At 35.5% G+C, this 18,103-nt stretch overlaps 1 long non-coding RNA gene across 1 annotated transcript; it reads left to right on the plus strand.

Annotated features, from left to right (window-relative positions):
* The first annotated feature begins 11,646 nt into the window (after positions 1–11,646).
* Positions 11,647–14,038, plus strand: LOC113342639. Its single transcript, XR_003356769.1, has 4 exons — positions 11,647–11,794; positions 11,984–12,460; positions 12,586–12,681; positions 13,504–14,038. It is a non-coding gene; the product is annotated as an uncharacterized LOC113342639 (long non-coding RNA).
* The last annotated feature ends 4,065 nt before the right edge of the window (positions 14,039–18,103 follow it).

Genomic DNA, 18,103 nt, shown 5'->3' on the forward strand with positions numbered 1-18,103 from the left:
AGGAACCACAGTTGGAATTAGCATGTTTGCCCGTCCCTAGCACAGTTCACTTTGAGTTAGACCTTGTACATGATGAACCCCCAAAACTGCGAGATTTTGTTTCCAAAATTTTATCCGTTGAAAAATCCAGGTTTGGGGTAGCTCATTTTGTTTCACAGTTTCACTTGCGTTTCTTTCTTGTTATATTTGTGTGAAGCTGTTGAAACCTCTACACTTTGTCTTTTGGGTTGATCCTCAACTCTTTAGATTGTTAGTGTATGGTGAATTTTTTGTATATAATCCAGTAGATAAAATTTGAAAACCCTTTTTGTTCCTTTTGTATATATTTTGCTAATCCAATATGATCTCGGCTGACATATGTTGGATTCTTGCCTTGAATAACGGAGTTCTAATATTGCTTTCGCCAAAATCGGGTATTCTCTTTCCTTTTTCTCTACTCAACATGATCCTCTTCATATGTTGTATTATAATTTTGTTCATATTTTGAAACATTGAGGACAATGTTTAGTTTAGGTTTGGGGGTGAAAAGTAGATACTTTGATAATATGCCATAATTGAAAAATTGAACTCTTCCTTTTTGAAAAAAATGAAAAAAAAAATTAAAAATTGAAAAAAAACATAAAAATGGAGCTCATTTACCTTGAAATGTTGGCTCTTGTGCAAATATGTAATTATTAGGAGTCTTAGTCGAGATATTTAGGCACCCTGATTCTAGCACAATTCACATAGTGATAAGAAATTTGCACGCGCACGATCTACCAATACATGTATAGCCTCATCCTTGAGGTGTTCTATCAGAAGTTTTAGTTGCCAATCACTTTAGAATACTGAACGAAACTTGACTAGCTTGTTCTTTGGTTGGTTGGGATAGAAGGTGGAGGTTACATTAAGAAAAACAACAATCGAATTTACCCGGGGACTTGTATATGTATCAAAAGTGTTTTCTTATCACTATGTGAAAAGTAGATACTTCGATAATATGCCATAATTAAAAAATTGAACTCTTCCTTTTTGAAAAAAATGAAAAAAAAAATCAAAATTAAAAATTGAAAAAAAACATAAAAATGGAGCTCATTTACCTTGAAATGTTGGCTCTTGTGCAAATATGTAATTATTAGGAGTCTTAGTCTAGATATTTAGGCACCCTGATTCTAGCACAATTCACATAGTGATAAGAAATTTGCACGCGCACGATCTACCAATACATGTATAGCCTCATCCTTGAGGTGTTCTATCGGAAGTTTTAGTTGCCAATCACGTTAGAATACTGAACGAAACTTGACTAGCTTGTTCTTTGGTTGGTTGGGATAGAAGGTGGAGGTTACATTAAGAAAAACAACCATCGAATTTAACTGGGTGCATCAAAAAGGGCTACCTCTTGCAAAGTGTCATGTAATTTTTTGTTTCCTTTTGTATATGTATCAAAAGTGTTTCCTTAACAAAAAAAAAAAAATCAAGTATTTTTCAATTCCATCCTCTCTTGTTCCAAAAATAAAAGAGAGTAGTCAATGTAAATAAGAGTCATGTAAAGAGTCATTTTGTTGTTTCATTGTAATAAGCAATGAGGGTGTATGCCATTGATGTACAACGCGAGTAATTGTGAAATACCTCCAACTCATTCACAATTCTCGTAAAGTCCGGACAGCTAGCTAGATTTCGACCTTGGTTCTTAGCCTGAGAAACTATCTCTTGGTGATTAGTAGTCATAACATCCGATATTTCTTTACACATGTGTAGATACACTCTACATTCTTATCACATGTCTTTATTTGTTATCAGTGCTAGGATTGTGCCTTTGATAGCTAGATTGACATCTCCATTTTGCTGTGAGCTTAAACTGTCTTGCACATGTCACATTTGATGGAAGCTGAGCTTATATTTTGTCCTAGAACTTTGTAGGTACGTTCTAAGCAAACCTTCACGAGACTTCACTCGTCCACTAGGGACACTTAGTGGTTTAAAAGGCTTAGTGCATACGCTAAATGCATTCGAGAGACCAGCGACAGTGGTATAGGTAGGATTTCCTTAGTTTTGTTTTACTTGAGGACAAGTAAAATTCAGGTTTGGGGGTATTTGATGAGTGCTAAAAAGTGCATATTTCTATATCTTTTTGTTGGCAATTAACTCATATTTTGTGCTCTAATTCTCCATTTTATCCCATATTCTGTATTTTCATTGTTTTCAAGAATAAATACTTTTCTTAATTAATTTTGTATTTTTAGGTTCTAAATAAAGTTTGGATGAATTGCGGAGCGAAAAGAGCAGAAAAGTAGTGAACAGTCGGGAGGAATTACACAAGGAAGCCGCGAAGAATGTTGTGCGCAAGACCAAAAGGCTAGAACTGGGCTTGAAAAGGAAGAATTGTCTTTAAAGAAGATATGGGCTTGGCATATCCAAGGCCCAAAACCCTCACCCAAATCCATTTCCTATATCCATACCCGTTTCCCTTTCTAGACGTCAGATTGGATCATCTCAGCATCCTATGGTCGCAGCATCGCCAGTACATCAAAGTCTGAAGCTCCTGTCTAACACTACAGCACCTAACTCCATCTCAGACCGTCAGTTTTGATGTATCCCAGATCCAAAGGTCGCTTCATATCCATTTCCATCGAGCCGTTGGATCATTCCTTCATCTTTTCATCCAACATCTTCGCTTCGCTAAACATCAAAATTTTCTGCACCCGCTCAACACCACAATACCTAACCCTACCCAAAACAGAACCAAACACACCCCAACCTAATTCCCATCGAGTTTCCTTCTTCTCCATCTCTTCTCCCTCACCCCCGATGCAGAACCCATTTCCACCACCTGCTCCGCCACCAACTCTCTGCCACTACCACAACCACCACTAACTCCACTTACCACCAACCCTAAGTCCATCATCACCTCTATGTCTCTCAACTAGCCTTTTCAATTTCACATCTCCCCAAACCCTAGCCGTTTGTGTGTGAAATTGGAGAGAATAGTTGGTAGGCATCAATGGACAAATTGAAGGCATGGGAAGACACAAAAGACGCAATAAAAGAATGGGTCGACGTTATTGAGTGTTTTCAGAAAGTAGGTATGATTTAATTTTGATTTCTTTGAAACCCTAATTTTGATATTTTGTGGATTCTAGGGTTAGACGTGTGCAACTATAAATTGAGACCTTGGGTTGTTGTAGAAGATATGCCTGGGCTAGCCAGAGCTTCACCCAAGGGGCCTGGAATAGCCATTGCTTCCAAGTTGTTTTCAGTTCATGTTTTGAAGTCAATATTATTTCAATTTCAGCTATTAATCATTTCCAGCATGTTTTAAGTATCATGTGCTAGGGTTTAGATGAAACTCTTGATTGTATGTTAAGATAGTTAGTAATCATGTCATTGTTCTTGTAGTGCTAAAAATGAGTTAGGACTGCTAGTAGCCATTTGAACAAGTAAGCCTGTGATCAGTTGTGCTGTAGAAAGACAGCTGATGCTAGGGGTAAGTGAGTGATAATGGTTAAAAATTCAGTACATTAGAAGGATTGTGCCCAAATGCCTTAGAATTGATAGATTAATTGGTTGTGCAAGTAAACCCGTGATCAGCTGTGCTGTAGAAAGACAGTTGATGCTAGGGGTATGCTAGTAAAATTAGTTGATAAATCACCCATTATAGTATTTCCTGAGATGAAACAAGACATGATTCGATTAGATGCTGCCTTAGCTTAGGATCAATAAGTAGATTCAAAGACCCTAGTACCTTCATTCTATACTTCAATGCCTTTGGCTCATTGCCATTGTAACTGTCATTTGCCACTGTCACTCTTTGCTTCATTAGTTCACTGCTCAGAGAATTAGCTTAGGAAACTTCAACTCACACCCTAGTCCCTGTGGAATGACCCTGTTCTTGCACATACATTGCTACAACTGACCCTGTGCACTTGCAGGTATCACTGTAGGCTGTCTTTGCTCTTATTTTATACATATCCCAAAGCCTACCATAAAACCCTCCCGTTGAATTACCATAAGAGTTGGCGTTTGTAGTACAACTACGCGACTTTACCAAAACCGCCCAATTGAATTACCAACGCCTATTTTTTTGTTATAAATATAACACTAGGTTTTATTCTCATCAAACTAACAGATTTCTTTCTTAAGACAACAACATCCACCATGTTTTCTAAAGGAAGAGCGAAGAAAATATTATGTGTCAAAGCAAAAGAGGTTTGTCCATTATGTTTCATGGATAACCACAGTCTTATGCGATGCCGATGTATTCAAAGTTTCCGCGAGAAGATTGTTCAACATCATAATGGTGATTGAATCACAATCGGAAAAACTCAAGTACTTACAATGTCAAAATCCCAACTCTCTAGAGGAACCACATATGCTAGATGATGCTATGAAGATTAAAGAAGAAGAGGAAAAGTTTGCAACACCCTGCAAAAACTTCAAAATTAAAGACAAATTGAAGAATAAGTTATGACACTTCAGGCATTATGGATATAAAGATCACGAATACAAACATTGTCCACAGAGAATCAGTGGATTCTCAAAGCCAGGTTGCAAGACTTTTATGCATTTGTGCATTTCTTCTGAAGGAGACACATACAGAAGACCTCTCAGGAAATATCCTAGGTTTTTTTTGGTGGAGTGGGTTGATTGAAGTTGAATGACAACTCGATTCACTATGGTATGATGTTATTTAGTTTGTTGTTTATTTTGTATTATTAGATTATCTAAACCAAACATGTGGATGCCTTCACATTTGCACCATCAACATCATAACTAATTTAAATTTTTCTTGGATTAAACAGTGCACCCTCAATATAAGAAATAAAAACATACTGCATTGGATTAAACAACCGCATCAATACATGAAAACAAAAGAAATACATTAGATTAAAATAACTACTACATATGCGTGAATTTTCGTTGGATGGTGGAATTCTTAGGGAGATGTATGGATCATATTTTTTGAGCACCCTGAGAATGCTGAAACAAACATGGAAGTCGAAAGGACATCCTCTGTGAGATACTGTCCACATCGCTAATGTTCTGGGTTCCACTTCATGTACAACTTCACCGTTGAGTTTATTTTTGTGATTTTCTATTAGTACGACTACAAATTCCGATACATTACGACTAATTAGACTAAAACGATACGAGAATATGCCATAATCACTCCCATAAATGTTCCCCATTTCAGCGGTGAACATTCTATAAACTTTCTCCCACAAACACAATGTTGGTTTGGCTATATTCCTATCGAAAACATCTTGTGTGTAAAAAACAAAGGCTCTACAAATAGCTAAATCCTCTTGTTGAGTGAATCTAACACCATGAACTCTGGGAGTCATTTTTGTAGATGATTTGAGAGTGAAGAATGTGTAGAATGGGTGAATTTGGAGTTGAAATGAGGAGTATTTATAGAACTCAAAATTCTAGCCGTAGGATGAGAAGGATTTCCAGCCGTCCTGATTTAGTCGTTAACGGTTTTGTGTCAAACGCGTGAGTAATTAGTAAAAGACGCTGTCGTTTGATGAAGCAACGGGCGGTCATGGCACAAATGCCAGCATTGTTGGCTCAAACGCCAGCGTTTGAGGAACGACCGTCCGGCCTTCCATCGAGCGCGCGCCTGTTGTTCCATCTCACTCAAACTTCATGTTTGTTGAGTCTATAGTGGAATCAAAATCAACAAATCCTTGTTTTATTGAGTCCCTAAGAACTGCTCTTATCGTATTTATGTTACACAGTTAACTTGGCTCATTCTTCATATGGGTGGGTGGACATCCTTTTTTGTCATGCCAGTACCAGTGAATTCCTTTTTTGCTGCAAATGATGGTTATATCACTCGAATGCCAACTTTTATAGTCTTTATGTTACACGGTATAACCTGGCTTATTCTTCCTATGGTAGGTGGATACCAAGCTTATCATTGAGGCTATTGGTTTATTGGATGATCTTGACAAAGAGCTTAATAAGTAGCTTCCTGTATGCAAAAATAGTGAAGCTGATGGGAGACCGTACAAATGCTGCAACTATGGATTTTATCGAGGTAATATCTTACTTTGCATCTGTATAAATTATAACCTTGTTTATGCTGGTTTCTTTCCTTGCTGCGTATGGGCGAACTAAAGGTTCTGCGTTGTACAATCATTATTAGAATGTTGGGGCCTTTAATTGTTTTCAACTGTTCATTCTACTAGTATGTAACCCGTGCTATGCATCAGAGTTGATGGGTATTGTCGATTGGTGTAGCGGGGCAAAGCCCCGCTCCCGTTGCCCAAATATATTTAAATATCTTCAAAAAAATCTTGGTTAGTGACTGATTTTAGTGGATATAAAAGTTTTGATACCTCAAACTATTTTTTTAATAATTAAAAAAATACTACATGTATAGTTTAAAATGATTTGCATACGGCGAAAGTATGAATTTTAGATAAGTCTATTATGTACACCTTTGACAATAGCAACTAAAAGCATCGACCAAATGTTTTATATATTGTTGAACATAAAATTTTGTTTGAATTGCAGCCAAGCTTGAAAGGATTTTCAAACATCATTGGTTGACCAATTACCAAACTGTGTACCACTGTTCATCTCGCACCATCAAGGAATAAGAATTAAAAAGACTTCTTTTAAATTATTTCAGTTTGGTCTAAATTAATATGAGAACAAAAAGTTAGCTTAAATTAGAAATTATACAAAGTGTAACTAAAGCATAAATGCCATATAATAGATTAGTTATTGTAATAAAATCCATTTAATTAAACATTGTCACGACTTAAGCCTAAACTTGATTATCGTCCTTAAATAATTCCAATGAAATTCAATTAATTCAAAATTGCAAAAATTTGATTATCGTCCTTGAAGCATATATATAAAATTTATATTTTTACATTTATGTGTGTAATCCTTCCCATTGTGTAATAATTTATTTCTGGTTGCGTTAATCGACATTGCTTATTTGTGTTTTTTATTCTACAATTAACATTTATGGTTGATTTTTTTCTCGCGGATCTGTATCGTTGATTGTAAAGAAATTATCATTTATGAGAAAAACCATGAACCCTGAAACCCTGAACTAATTAAAAACATCTAATTTCAGAAGATTTTCCAGGCATTGCAATCATGTATTCACTACAAATCCAACATATAAGTAACCAAAGCTAACTAAAAAAAATTATGGTTTGTTTAAAAGTTTTCCATGAATCCTGGACAGCAGAGAAGCTAATTAATTACATAATGATTCCCTAACTATTCTTTTTGTACTTGCTTAAGTTCAGGGCCAGCAGAAAAGGCCTAGTCATTATTTGGGAATCCTCTAAGTAGATAGACAATACCTCTTCCATTTTATACTCCTGAAAATTTAAACAGTATCAACATGTACGTTCTCCTCTAAGCCAAAACCCAATTCAATCAAATCACCTTTTTCGTCAAAGAAATAGCTGACACTTGTTCAATATTTCTTCTCTTTCGAAGACATTTACATAAAACAACAGTTACAATACCAAATTTGTTGCCAAAACACATGCGTAAATCAACAACATCAATAAAAGTAAAAATGGAGATATCTTTTTTGTCTCCCTGGAACTTCATGGTTAGGTCTCCCAAGGTGTGTTGGATATATATATTTTTGTTTGAATAATGGATTATTTTTTTGATGGAAATTTTCTTCTTGATTTATATCTATCTAATTACTTAAATATCACTCGTCTTTGAATAATGTCCAGAAATCTTTTAAACATATTCGACTCAACTAAGTTTTTCTATAACTAATTTATGCCTTTTAGTTGTCACTTTTCATTCAATCGGCGTTCGGAAGAAGCTGAATTTTTTTTGATATAAAAGGCTGAAAATGAATATACCCTTACTTGAAAATCTGCACGGAACAAATATCTAGTGAAAAGGGTAAGCAACATACAGTTCTAGTGCATAACTATAAAATCAGATTTAAATTTTTAGGCAGGGAATGCATCACTTAAGCTTATTCTCTTTACCTTCTTTATGAAGTTTGAAGTCCTAAACTGGATATTGTTTTTGATGGAACTCCGACATAGGCAGGTAAGGACAGGATGAAATGATAGATTTCTCAGAGCATTGTCAAAGAAAATCCCATCAACAGGTAATCTTAACCTCTTCAATATGAAAAGACATGGATGAACTTGTTTGATACTTAGCCTACTTAGTATTTATATTTTCCATACCTAGTCTATGTTGTCCCTCCTTTAACTTCTATTAAATCAACTAACTCCATCTCGAGGAATGGAACAACTTTCCAAGTTGATACTTCTTCCCGGCATAATATCGATGTCCTGAACACCTAGGATTTTCCCATTCGTTGATTCCAAGAACTATTCAACCTTTTGTTAGCCATACTTTTAACTCTACTACAACTATTGCATACGCGTCCGAAGAATAAATTCACTCAACCAAAAAATGCAGAATTGGAGACTGAAATGACATACAATATAAAAGTGACCATGTACATGTAGTAAGTAACACACAACCAAGGATACATATAGTCTTACGACGTGAAAAGACGATTTTGAAGCTAAGCAGTATATCAAGAAATCAATGCCATGTAGCTATCATGAGGAAGTTGGTAGAGGTACCAGATATGGAAACATTTTGTCATTCAAAATTACGATGAGTATAAAACAAATAATAATCCCTAAACAAATTGTCATTCAAACATTTTGTACAGGAAAGATAAATAAATTGTAAAACGACGACAAATAAGTAAATCCAAAAACAGGTTTATTTGTTCACGATATTTCAAACTCTACAATACTTAAAATTTGCTAAGATACATTCAATTACGTCCTTATCAAACTTCAAATCAATAACTTGGTGCATAACTATGTTCTGGAATGAACTGCAACAATAAGATAATTACTATTGAATGATAATCTTGAAAAGACTTACATGGTAAATCCAATGCCAGTCTAGTAGAAAATCAAGGCAACAGATAAATTTTTCATTGAAATCCTTAAGACGTTTTCTCTTTGATATGCTATCCAACTTTTTATCTCATCGCGAATCTACAAATTCCAAGAATTAATATAACGAAAACTAACATCCAAATAAGAAATAGAAAAAAAAAATGCAAAACAGTTCATTAAATATATATGCTTGGACATCGAAAAAAGCATCACTACTATATAAAAAAACATGACTATTTACCTTTTCCAGAATTGATGCTACCCGAGCAACAATAAAAAATGGAATAACATTAGTTTGCCTGGATAGAACTGGATTATCATTAACACATCTAACATGATAAATCTTTCAATGCAAGAAACCAATACGCAGAAACTAACCAAGTTCAGTTAGGAGCAATAGTTTCTTCCTTACATATTAAACCCAAATGCCCTTCACCTACAGATGGGAACCTTAAGTTAGGGTACCAATTATAAAGGTAAACCATAAAAGGATGATTGGAGCAAATGTGATTCCAAGTTTTTTCACGCAAAAACGTTGAACAGAGAAGAGAAGCATGAATATTACTAAGGAAAATCCGATGACAACATCCAAGTAGCAAAGACAAAAAAAAATAGTCAAGAAAAAATGCAGTTAAATGAGGGCATTTCAAACTTACTTTCCTATACCAATTTACACCGTGAAATGAAGTTGAAGACCATTGTCTACATGTGGTGGCAAGGGAGCTTCAAAGACAGCACTTGACCTTATTGTACACAATTTGACAAAAGAAAACTTTAGCCTAACATAATCTTTAAAATCAACAAATCTGAAACTCCCATTACCATTGCAAGAAACACATAAATTAAGTATAACCGGGCAAAAAAAAAAAAAAAAAAAAAAAAAAAAAAAAAAAAAAAAAAAAAAGTATGTAGAAACACGAAAATCGAAAATCTTCTCTCTGCAAGCAAATATACCTCTTTAGTAGATCGAACTGAGAGTATAAGACTGTGCACGTAGTTCTTGATACCTACAATAACAAAAAACAAAACAATTTTTTTTTAATAAGAAACAACGAAAAAAGAAATCACCAATTAAGAAAAGTTCGGAAAAAGCATGGCCATTATGATAATTAGTCTATCTCTTCTACACTATCAACAGAGATAACTAACTCGGGCATCTCAGCGAAACTCATAGTATCATCAATTCCATGAACAACATTTGCAAGCTCAGATACAAAGCTACGCATTCCTTTCACATATGGCAAATCATCCTTTTCTACATAAGGATCCATATCCACTTCCTAAAATGAAAACATCAAATTCATACCAAACAAACTAAATCCCCAAATTCAGCAATTTATCAAGTACCTAACAGAGTCACATTAACCTAAACCAACTCGATTCAGTTCTGTTATATTTAACCCATGAAGATTGCAATCAAATACCTAATGCATGAACCAGGTCGACTCAATTCATATTCAGAAAGAATTTTTTTTTTTGAGAAAAATGATGCTTGCGGGAATTAACTGGATAGAGAAACATTATCAAATTACCAGTGAACTATTCCAAATAAACATCCCCGTTCTCTATGAAACTAAAGAACCTCTTAAAATAATCCTTAGACGTAACCAGCAAGGTCTGCCAGTAAATTACTTGCATTTCTATATCGTTTAATAACCTTCAGTTTAGCCAATGTTAACTTTAAAGCATACCACGTTTACTGCAAGACCTGGTATGTATTTTAATAACGTGATTGTTGAATATCTCTAATTCTCTACCTTTAAGATGGTGTGTACACCGAAAATGTGCCGAATTTTCAAGTAATGCACACCAAAACATATATAAAAAGGAAGTGATACTATAAATTGCCTAATTGGATGAAAGGACATACATATCCATGAAGTTTTTCTAGGTCATAGAAAGTCAGTAAAACCACTCAAGAAAACCTTAAAAATATTACCAAGAGGCGAGAGCAAAGACATCAAAATCATAATAGCGGAGATTTTAAAGTCTACTTAGGAAGACATCGATTTCGAAAAAAATATACCCGCATCTAAAATTGAAATTTTGGGACGTTGTGAAAACTGCAAAAAAAAAAAAAAAAAAAAAAAAAAAGCTTTAGTAACAAACAAAAAGATTATTTGCCACAGGACCATTATTCATTATCACACAACAGAGAGGGGTGAGCATATCATATATTTGAAAAACGATTATTTATCATATTCATCTTTGGCTGAGGTAAACCTGATAATCAAATTTAACATATGATAGTGTGAGAAACCAACCATTTTTTAACCATGAAACTATGAATTTGTATCTCTTGATAGAAATAAGTAAAATGTAAAGGAAAAAATAGATTCACCATGTTTTCGAATACTAACCAAGTTCAGCTGGGAGCAGCATTCTCTCTCTGTAACATGGAAATTTGGGCAAAATGAATGCCAAATCTAATCTAGCACAACATTCACCAAACAACATTTACGTACACGGCCAAACTAATTTAAGAATTAAGAATATATGTTACCCGATTGCTTAGTAAGTATAACGAATAGAAAATATGAAAATATGTTAGCTTGGTACTCGTGAAGACAGACGCAATGTAGACCTACAAAAACAAATGGTTTTTGTCCAATCTGACGGTGGTGAATGATTTTTTCAGAGTGATCGGCGGCTCACATCCCTCTGAAATAGCAAAACCCATTATCACTGATTTCGCGTTGGAATTAATCCCGTCTTCTCCTCCATTAACAACGCCATTTAATCCCTTTGATCCATCCCATGATAATCATGCGTTACGTTAGAAGAGCTATTCTTTGAAATTTTCCCCTATATAAACCTCAACAGTGGTTATCATCTTCCCGGGTTTCTCCATTTCTTTCTTCCGCATACTCTCTCAAGGCTATTAGGTCAGTACCATCTTTAATTTAATTTTTCTTTTAATTTGTTTAATTGGTTTCTTCAATTGGAAATTTGATTCTTCCATATCTTCAATTCATTGTTCAATAAAAAGGTATTTATTCATTTAGGTTTTGATTGATTCAGGGTTAGGTTCTTCTCTCCCCAATTTTTAATTTGATTTTCTTTCTTCATTATAGGGTTTTCCCCTAATCGTCGACAACTCCAGCTAGAAAGTGCGGAAGATTTAGGTTTTTAAGTAATTATTTATCAAGGCTAATTTGAGTTTTCTTTTCCTAATCATAGGCTTCCATTCATTTTCTTTTTGCTAACTATCACTCGTTTTGAATAAGTGTTGTGAGTTAACCAAGATTCAATTTTTTCGCTACTTCAGTTTGGTGTATGGATGCTCATTTTGCTTATATGAATGGAAACCCCATGATTAACCAATAGGATTGGCCGTGGCTTTATGGTATTAGGTTCTTTAGTTGTGTGTGCATAGTGAAAAGAATGATTGCTGACTGAATTGGTTTCAATTTTTTCCAGTCCATAATCCCATAACTTTTTTCAAATGGGTTCCCAGATTGTCAACAGCCCTTCTAAAGTTCCGCAACCACCTGAGAACAGTGCCATCAAAAGTTATTAAATGCCAGGATCTAAGCACGGTGTCATCAAAGGTGGGTTGTTGTTTTTCACCATTTAGGTCTTGAAAAGACATAGTTATAAAAGTTTTATTTGACTGAATGTCCAATTTGGCTTGCTTTTTTTTTTTTTTTTTACTATTGTTGCATTATATCATCAGATTATATGAGAAGTCCGATTAAAGGATAGAAATGCATCAGCCATCGGGCAAGTTTGAATTTATGTTCAAACCGGTGGTACCTCTGCTCCTTCCACAGTAAGTTGTAATTATCTGAAAAACTTCCTAGGGCCTAGGCAATGATATATTTTGTGTTTTTTTTTTTTTTTTCTCAACAATGCTCTACCGAACGGACATATTAACGGATAATCTTTTGAATTGTTGTTGATCTTCAACTTGATTGGTTGTCCCATTAGACAAGTTTATGAAATTGAATGCTGATCATGTACTTTACATATATATTCAACATGTTAGTATGCACAACTTTTCTGATTCATCCGTTATATTACTGTTGCATATAGCCTATGTCAATAATTGTTAACAGAATAATGTATAAGTTGGAGGTTTTATCTTTGTTAAAATGTTGGTGACTGTATATTGCAGCACAAAACATCCTTAAGATGATAACCAGTCGTATCAAATATGCCCTAGATATATAGTGAAGTTTGTTTGCATCACTGCCTTGGACGTGGTCATGAGAGGTAACCAATAGTTGGTTTCTCTTTACTTGAATGCTGTCCTTGAGACTATTAAATAATTCCAGTTGTATACACATTTGAGCTTTCCAGATTACCAATATTTTGGCACAACGTAATCCAATAACATTTTTATGTTATTATGGCACCAGGAAGAGGGAGTATTTGTGGTGTTGCTGCTTTTAATTATTGTATAGCTCCAAGCCTGAAAAATTGTTTTTAAAACAATTTATTTTTATTGTGGAAGTGAATCGTACAATTTAGTTATTGTCGGTAGTTTCGTACTTCCTTTTTTGTGGGCATGATGTCGGTGGATTATATGCTTTTGTACGTTTTTCATTTCAAATTGTATTGTTGAATATGTTTGCATCTTTTGTTGTGGCAGTTAAAATTCACTTGCTAAAGAGTGAAGCCGCCATGGTGGAGGATGTGTCAGACAGAGATAAGAAGAATGAATTCGTTGCGGGGATGAGAAAAGATGGTTCAATGCCAGCATTTTAGGAAATGGAAATGTTGGTGGGTAAATACCACCTCTTCTTTGTAGAATTCTAGCACACAAGTTCATACCCCCTCCCAGTAGCGGGCATGAGTTGTTTGAAATTAAACTATGCTAAATCGGTGTCACATTACAAGGGCACATCCATATACTACAACTGCAAAAGCCTGCAATCAGAATGCATCAGCTTCATGTTGCTGATAAGACAACTATGCTCTGCTGCACTGTTTTGTCTGGAGGAGTTATTAGAAGGAAGTGGAGAAAAAAATGTCTTGCTTACTACATTTTAAAGGTATTTAGTTACTAGGGCATTTAAATCTTAGTTTTAACCTTTGTTTGGTGTATTATAGATACTTATAACGGGGCCGCGTTGCTTTCAGTTGTAGTAGTCCATAAATGAATTGATAAAAAGTATGATTTTAAAATCTTAAAATAAAACTTATGCGCAATGCTGCGGAAAGCCTATGCACGCCCTACTACAATTTTTAGGTGAAAAGATTAAAGCTGGCAAGTCTTTGCTAGAATTAACATAATGGCAATAAGCCTGGGAAGATTAGAAGCTACGATCTGCACCTTTGGACTTGCCTCATTAATTTGTTACTGAGAATGAGTTGAGAAAATGGAAATTGGATTAAAGCTGTAATTTCTCAAATGGATTAAATCCAAAGTGATGTATTATCAAGGTAACACGCTATCCATTTGAACTGCATTTTCTTTGGTGTATTCGCAGCATGAGCAGCTAAATTACAATAAACTTCAGTTGCTTTTATGGACGAGTGAACTTCCGATGACACAACTGCTTAATTAGCTATACTTACTGACGAGAGTGTTTGCATTATGATTTTTTTTATAAGTAAAGGTGCATTCAATATGGGTATACAAAATCTTCTCATCTTTATATTCGTACCAGTCACTTTAGCATACAAATGAGAAATAAACAAGAATATGATTTTGATCAGCGGATAAGTCCTGATTCCTCAGACAATCCTAGTCTTATATATGCGACATAGTGCTCAATCAATTCTTTAACGTACTGACAACCCGTCGTCATCGGTAAGATCCTTTTTGTGAGATTCTTTTCAAAAAAAGAAAGAAGGCTTTAGAGAAGGCAAAAATTATACAAATATAAAGAAGGAAAAACTATATAATCAAAATATAAGAAAAGAAAGAGTCAATAGCACCAATACTGAAGATAAGAGTCTACAACACATAAAGATAGTACTATATAGCATATCAATTTTAATGTGTTACATAACGTAGGATGCCGAATCAACATAACAGACTACTTGTTTGGTCTGATCTGATTTATCCTTCGTTTATAACTCCATAGCTCATACAGTAACCTGTACACAAAATATTGAGCAAACTCCATAACTGATCATATAAATACTTTGCCCAAACGATGTGGAGACACCCAGCACCACAGTTCCGAATTAACAATACTCACGGAGAAGTTTGCAGTTGGCAATACCTCCTTTGCGTTTCAAGAAATCAGCCATTGCTGACCGAAATCACAGAAAAAGAAAAGGTTTCTCTTATCCTCCGCCCCTGGTTGTATGTATCTTTTCCAACTTCGACTTATTTTTTTATTCTTTGTTGTCGTTATATTGGTTTAATATAAGAAAAAGAAAAGGTTTCTCTTATCTGAAAAAAGAATTATTCAAATCAAAATAAACTGTAATAATTCCTTGAGAGAGAGAGTTAGATATTTTGTTTTCATGTATTATAGCCTGCAGAAAGGGATGACAACGGAAAAGCACTTTGCACTTAGCATAAAAATCAACATATCGAAGACAGAAGATATTTACTACCACACAGAAAAGAAGGGAACCATGAGCATATGCATGCTAGCTAAATAGAAGTGAAAACCCATCTGACAACTAAACATCAAATGCTATATACGAAAACGTCAAACAGACAAAAAAAGAAAAAAAAATTGCGGTGTCATTTTTAGCTCATTGGTTATGCTCCAATGAGCTCATAGAGAAAATTAGACGTTAATTCAATCGGCAACTTCTTTTGTAAACTAATTCCACCAACACCACAATTATGAAAAAAAACATATCCGTACTTCTAATCTCCATGAAAAAAAAACATATACGTACTTCTAAGCTCCAAAATCTGACAGTGAATGATCAAAAAACAATTTGTAATATATTGGTTATTTGGCTAGGGTTATAAACCTTGCTTACGGTTCTCCATTGTTTCTGGAGAGTTTGATAGCTTGGTATCCTATATGCGACTGTACTTGAATGTGCAAACCAAGCACCCATGTAGTCTTGCAGTTCCTAGATTTGTTGACAAAAATATATTTAATGTTAAACAACAGTCAAAGAAAATATGGATACATTTCCTTAAATACAATTCCAGAAGATCTTGGCACCTATACATTTCCTTAAGACTCTTATATTCATTATTCACAACTGAGAGGACTTCAATGTTTAGACGGTTTTTCATATTAGTGCATGTATACCTGAACTGTAGCTGCATATTTTCTGACTACTACACCCAAGTAAGATTAAAGACTAAAAACTACTTAAACATACAAGATTCATCATGAACAAGATGTAAATAGCATAAAATGTAAAGATTGACACAAGCATATAACGTGGTTCGGCCAGGAAGACCTACGTCCACGGAGAAGAAGATGTTTTCTTATTGATTATAAGGTCTTACCCTTGAAAGTGTTACAGATTTCTTCTAGATTTCTCACTTTCTCTCTATCTAAATCTCTCTCAGGAATTCTCTGTAGAAAAACCATCTAAGATTACATAAGTTGTCCATCTCCTGGTACATGGACTGGTATTTATAGACAGGATAAAATCGTGGTCGCTTGATCATCCGAGTTGGGTGAGATTTCATCCTTCGTCCTGGCTCCCTCGGACTCGCTCTATACCGTCCCTCGTGATGGAATACTTGGTTCTCCCTCCGAGTTGTCTTGCTCTCCCTTGGATCGTGTTGCGTTCTTGTGGGAAACCTCGTGCTCCATCGCCTCTGGGTCGTAGTATAGATCGTCCGAGTCTTCTGTCACGATGCCCAACTACCCAAGTCCTGTTCTTATCCTTCATTAAATGCGGTCTTGCTTTTTAGACTTGACCGTCTGAGAAGATTAGACCTTTATACACACGCGTCATTCATGTGGCGTTTGTGCAGTTGCCTCTACTGTGACAAAACCTTCTCTCAACGAATGATTCGGTGCTTCAACCTCATCATCTCATCATATATTCACCCCTTGGAACGTCGACACGTTGCCGTCGGGTATTTTACCCACACATTTTGCTCCTTTTCTTTGCCACTTGCCGAGGGCATGATGGGAAGAAAACTGTGTAGCTGTCCCACCTATCGCGACACGTGTGTACCTGTCAGCTTGTTTTAAGATATCTATTGGTTCTCTCAGATTTTCTGGGAACAAGATGTCTTTTCCTTTGTACTTTTCCTCCGAAATTCCTGTCGTCTAGCTTGTCGCGCCTTTGACCTTCTTGGGTTTGGGAGATCTAGTTAGTTTTCCAAAGATTTCCTCTTCTATTTAAGAAGGGTCCTTTTGTGATGAGGGTATAGTCTCCTTTTTTTTCTTCATTCTTTTCTCAGATGTATGCTAAATTTTTTCCTCCTCGTCCTCCATGGGAACAAGGTAGTTATTCATGTATTTTTTACCATGATGGTATGTCCTCTCATTCATGTATTGCTTCGTTTTTCCTTGATCCTGTTCTAGATCATCACCAATGTTTTCTCGGAGAGACCTATCTCTGCGCATGACATCTTTAATCTCATCTGTTCGTCAAGTGTCTACGCCTCCTGTTATGGGATCTCGTATTTATCACTGATTTTCCTTTTACGGGCAAGCTTCAAAACACTTTGTGATGTGTTTCTTCTTACGATTGGCCTTGGGAACACTGTATGTTGTGTGGAGGTGCTAGGATGTAAAATACTATTTCTGTTTTCAAACGTATATATATACCTTGCCCCTGTTTTATGCCGTAGCACCGGAGGCTTGTCATATGTTTAAAGTGGTGGGAAATCGATTGGTGGCTTGCTCCAGTCCAGCGTATGTGTGAAGAGAAGGGTTGGTTGTGCTCCTGCTCATGGATGTCTCCTCGGACGAGGAACTAGTAGGTGAGGAACCCGTTGCTCCAAGCGAGGCGCAAGCGCGATGCTCTTGTCTGAAGGCATTGTGTGATTTGTAGCTCTGTACTGTTCAGAGTTTGTTTATTTGATTGCTTTGTGCCAGTTGTGTGGCTCAGAGGAGTGTCCATATGTAATGTTGGTCCAATCATGGATGTCAAAGACAAGGAGTGATCAGTTCCTGTATTTGGATAAGGCACCGCTTATAGTATTGAAATCTTATACATAGGATCTATTCCTTCACACTCATGTTTTTTTTTTTGGTTCCCTGTTTGGGAATAGATTTCCCCCATATGGCTTGGAGGGTGATACCTCGGTCGAGTGATACTTGCCCTGACCAGGGGCAGGTATCTCGATTCTGGATATC

The sequence above is a fragment of the Papaver somniferum genome, unplaced genomic scaffold (assembly GCF_003573695.1).
Source record: "Papaver somniferum cultivar HN1 unplaced genomic scaffold, ASM357369v1 unplaced-scaffold_46, whole genome shotgun sequence".
Classification (NCBI taxonomy): Eukaryota; Viridiplantae; Streptophyta; class Magnoliopsida; order Ranunculales; family Papaveraceae; genus Papaver; species Papaver somniferum.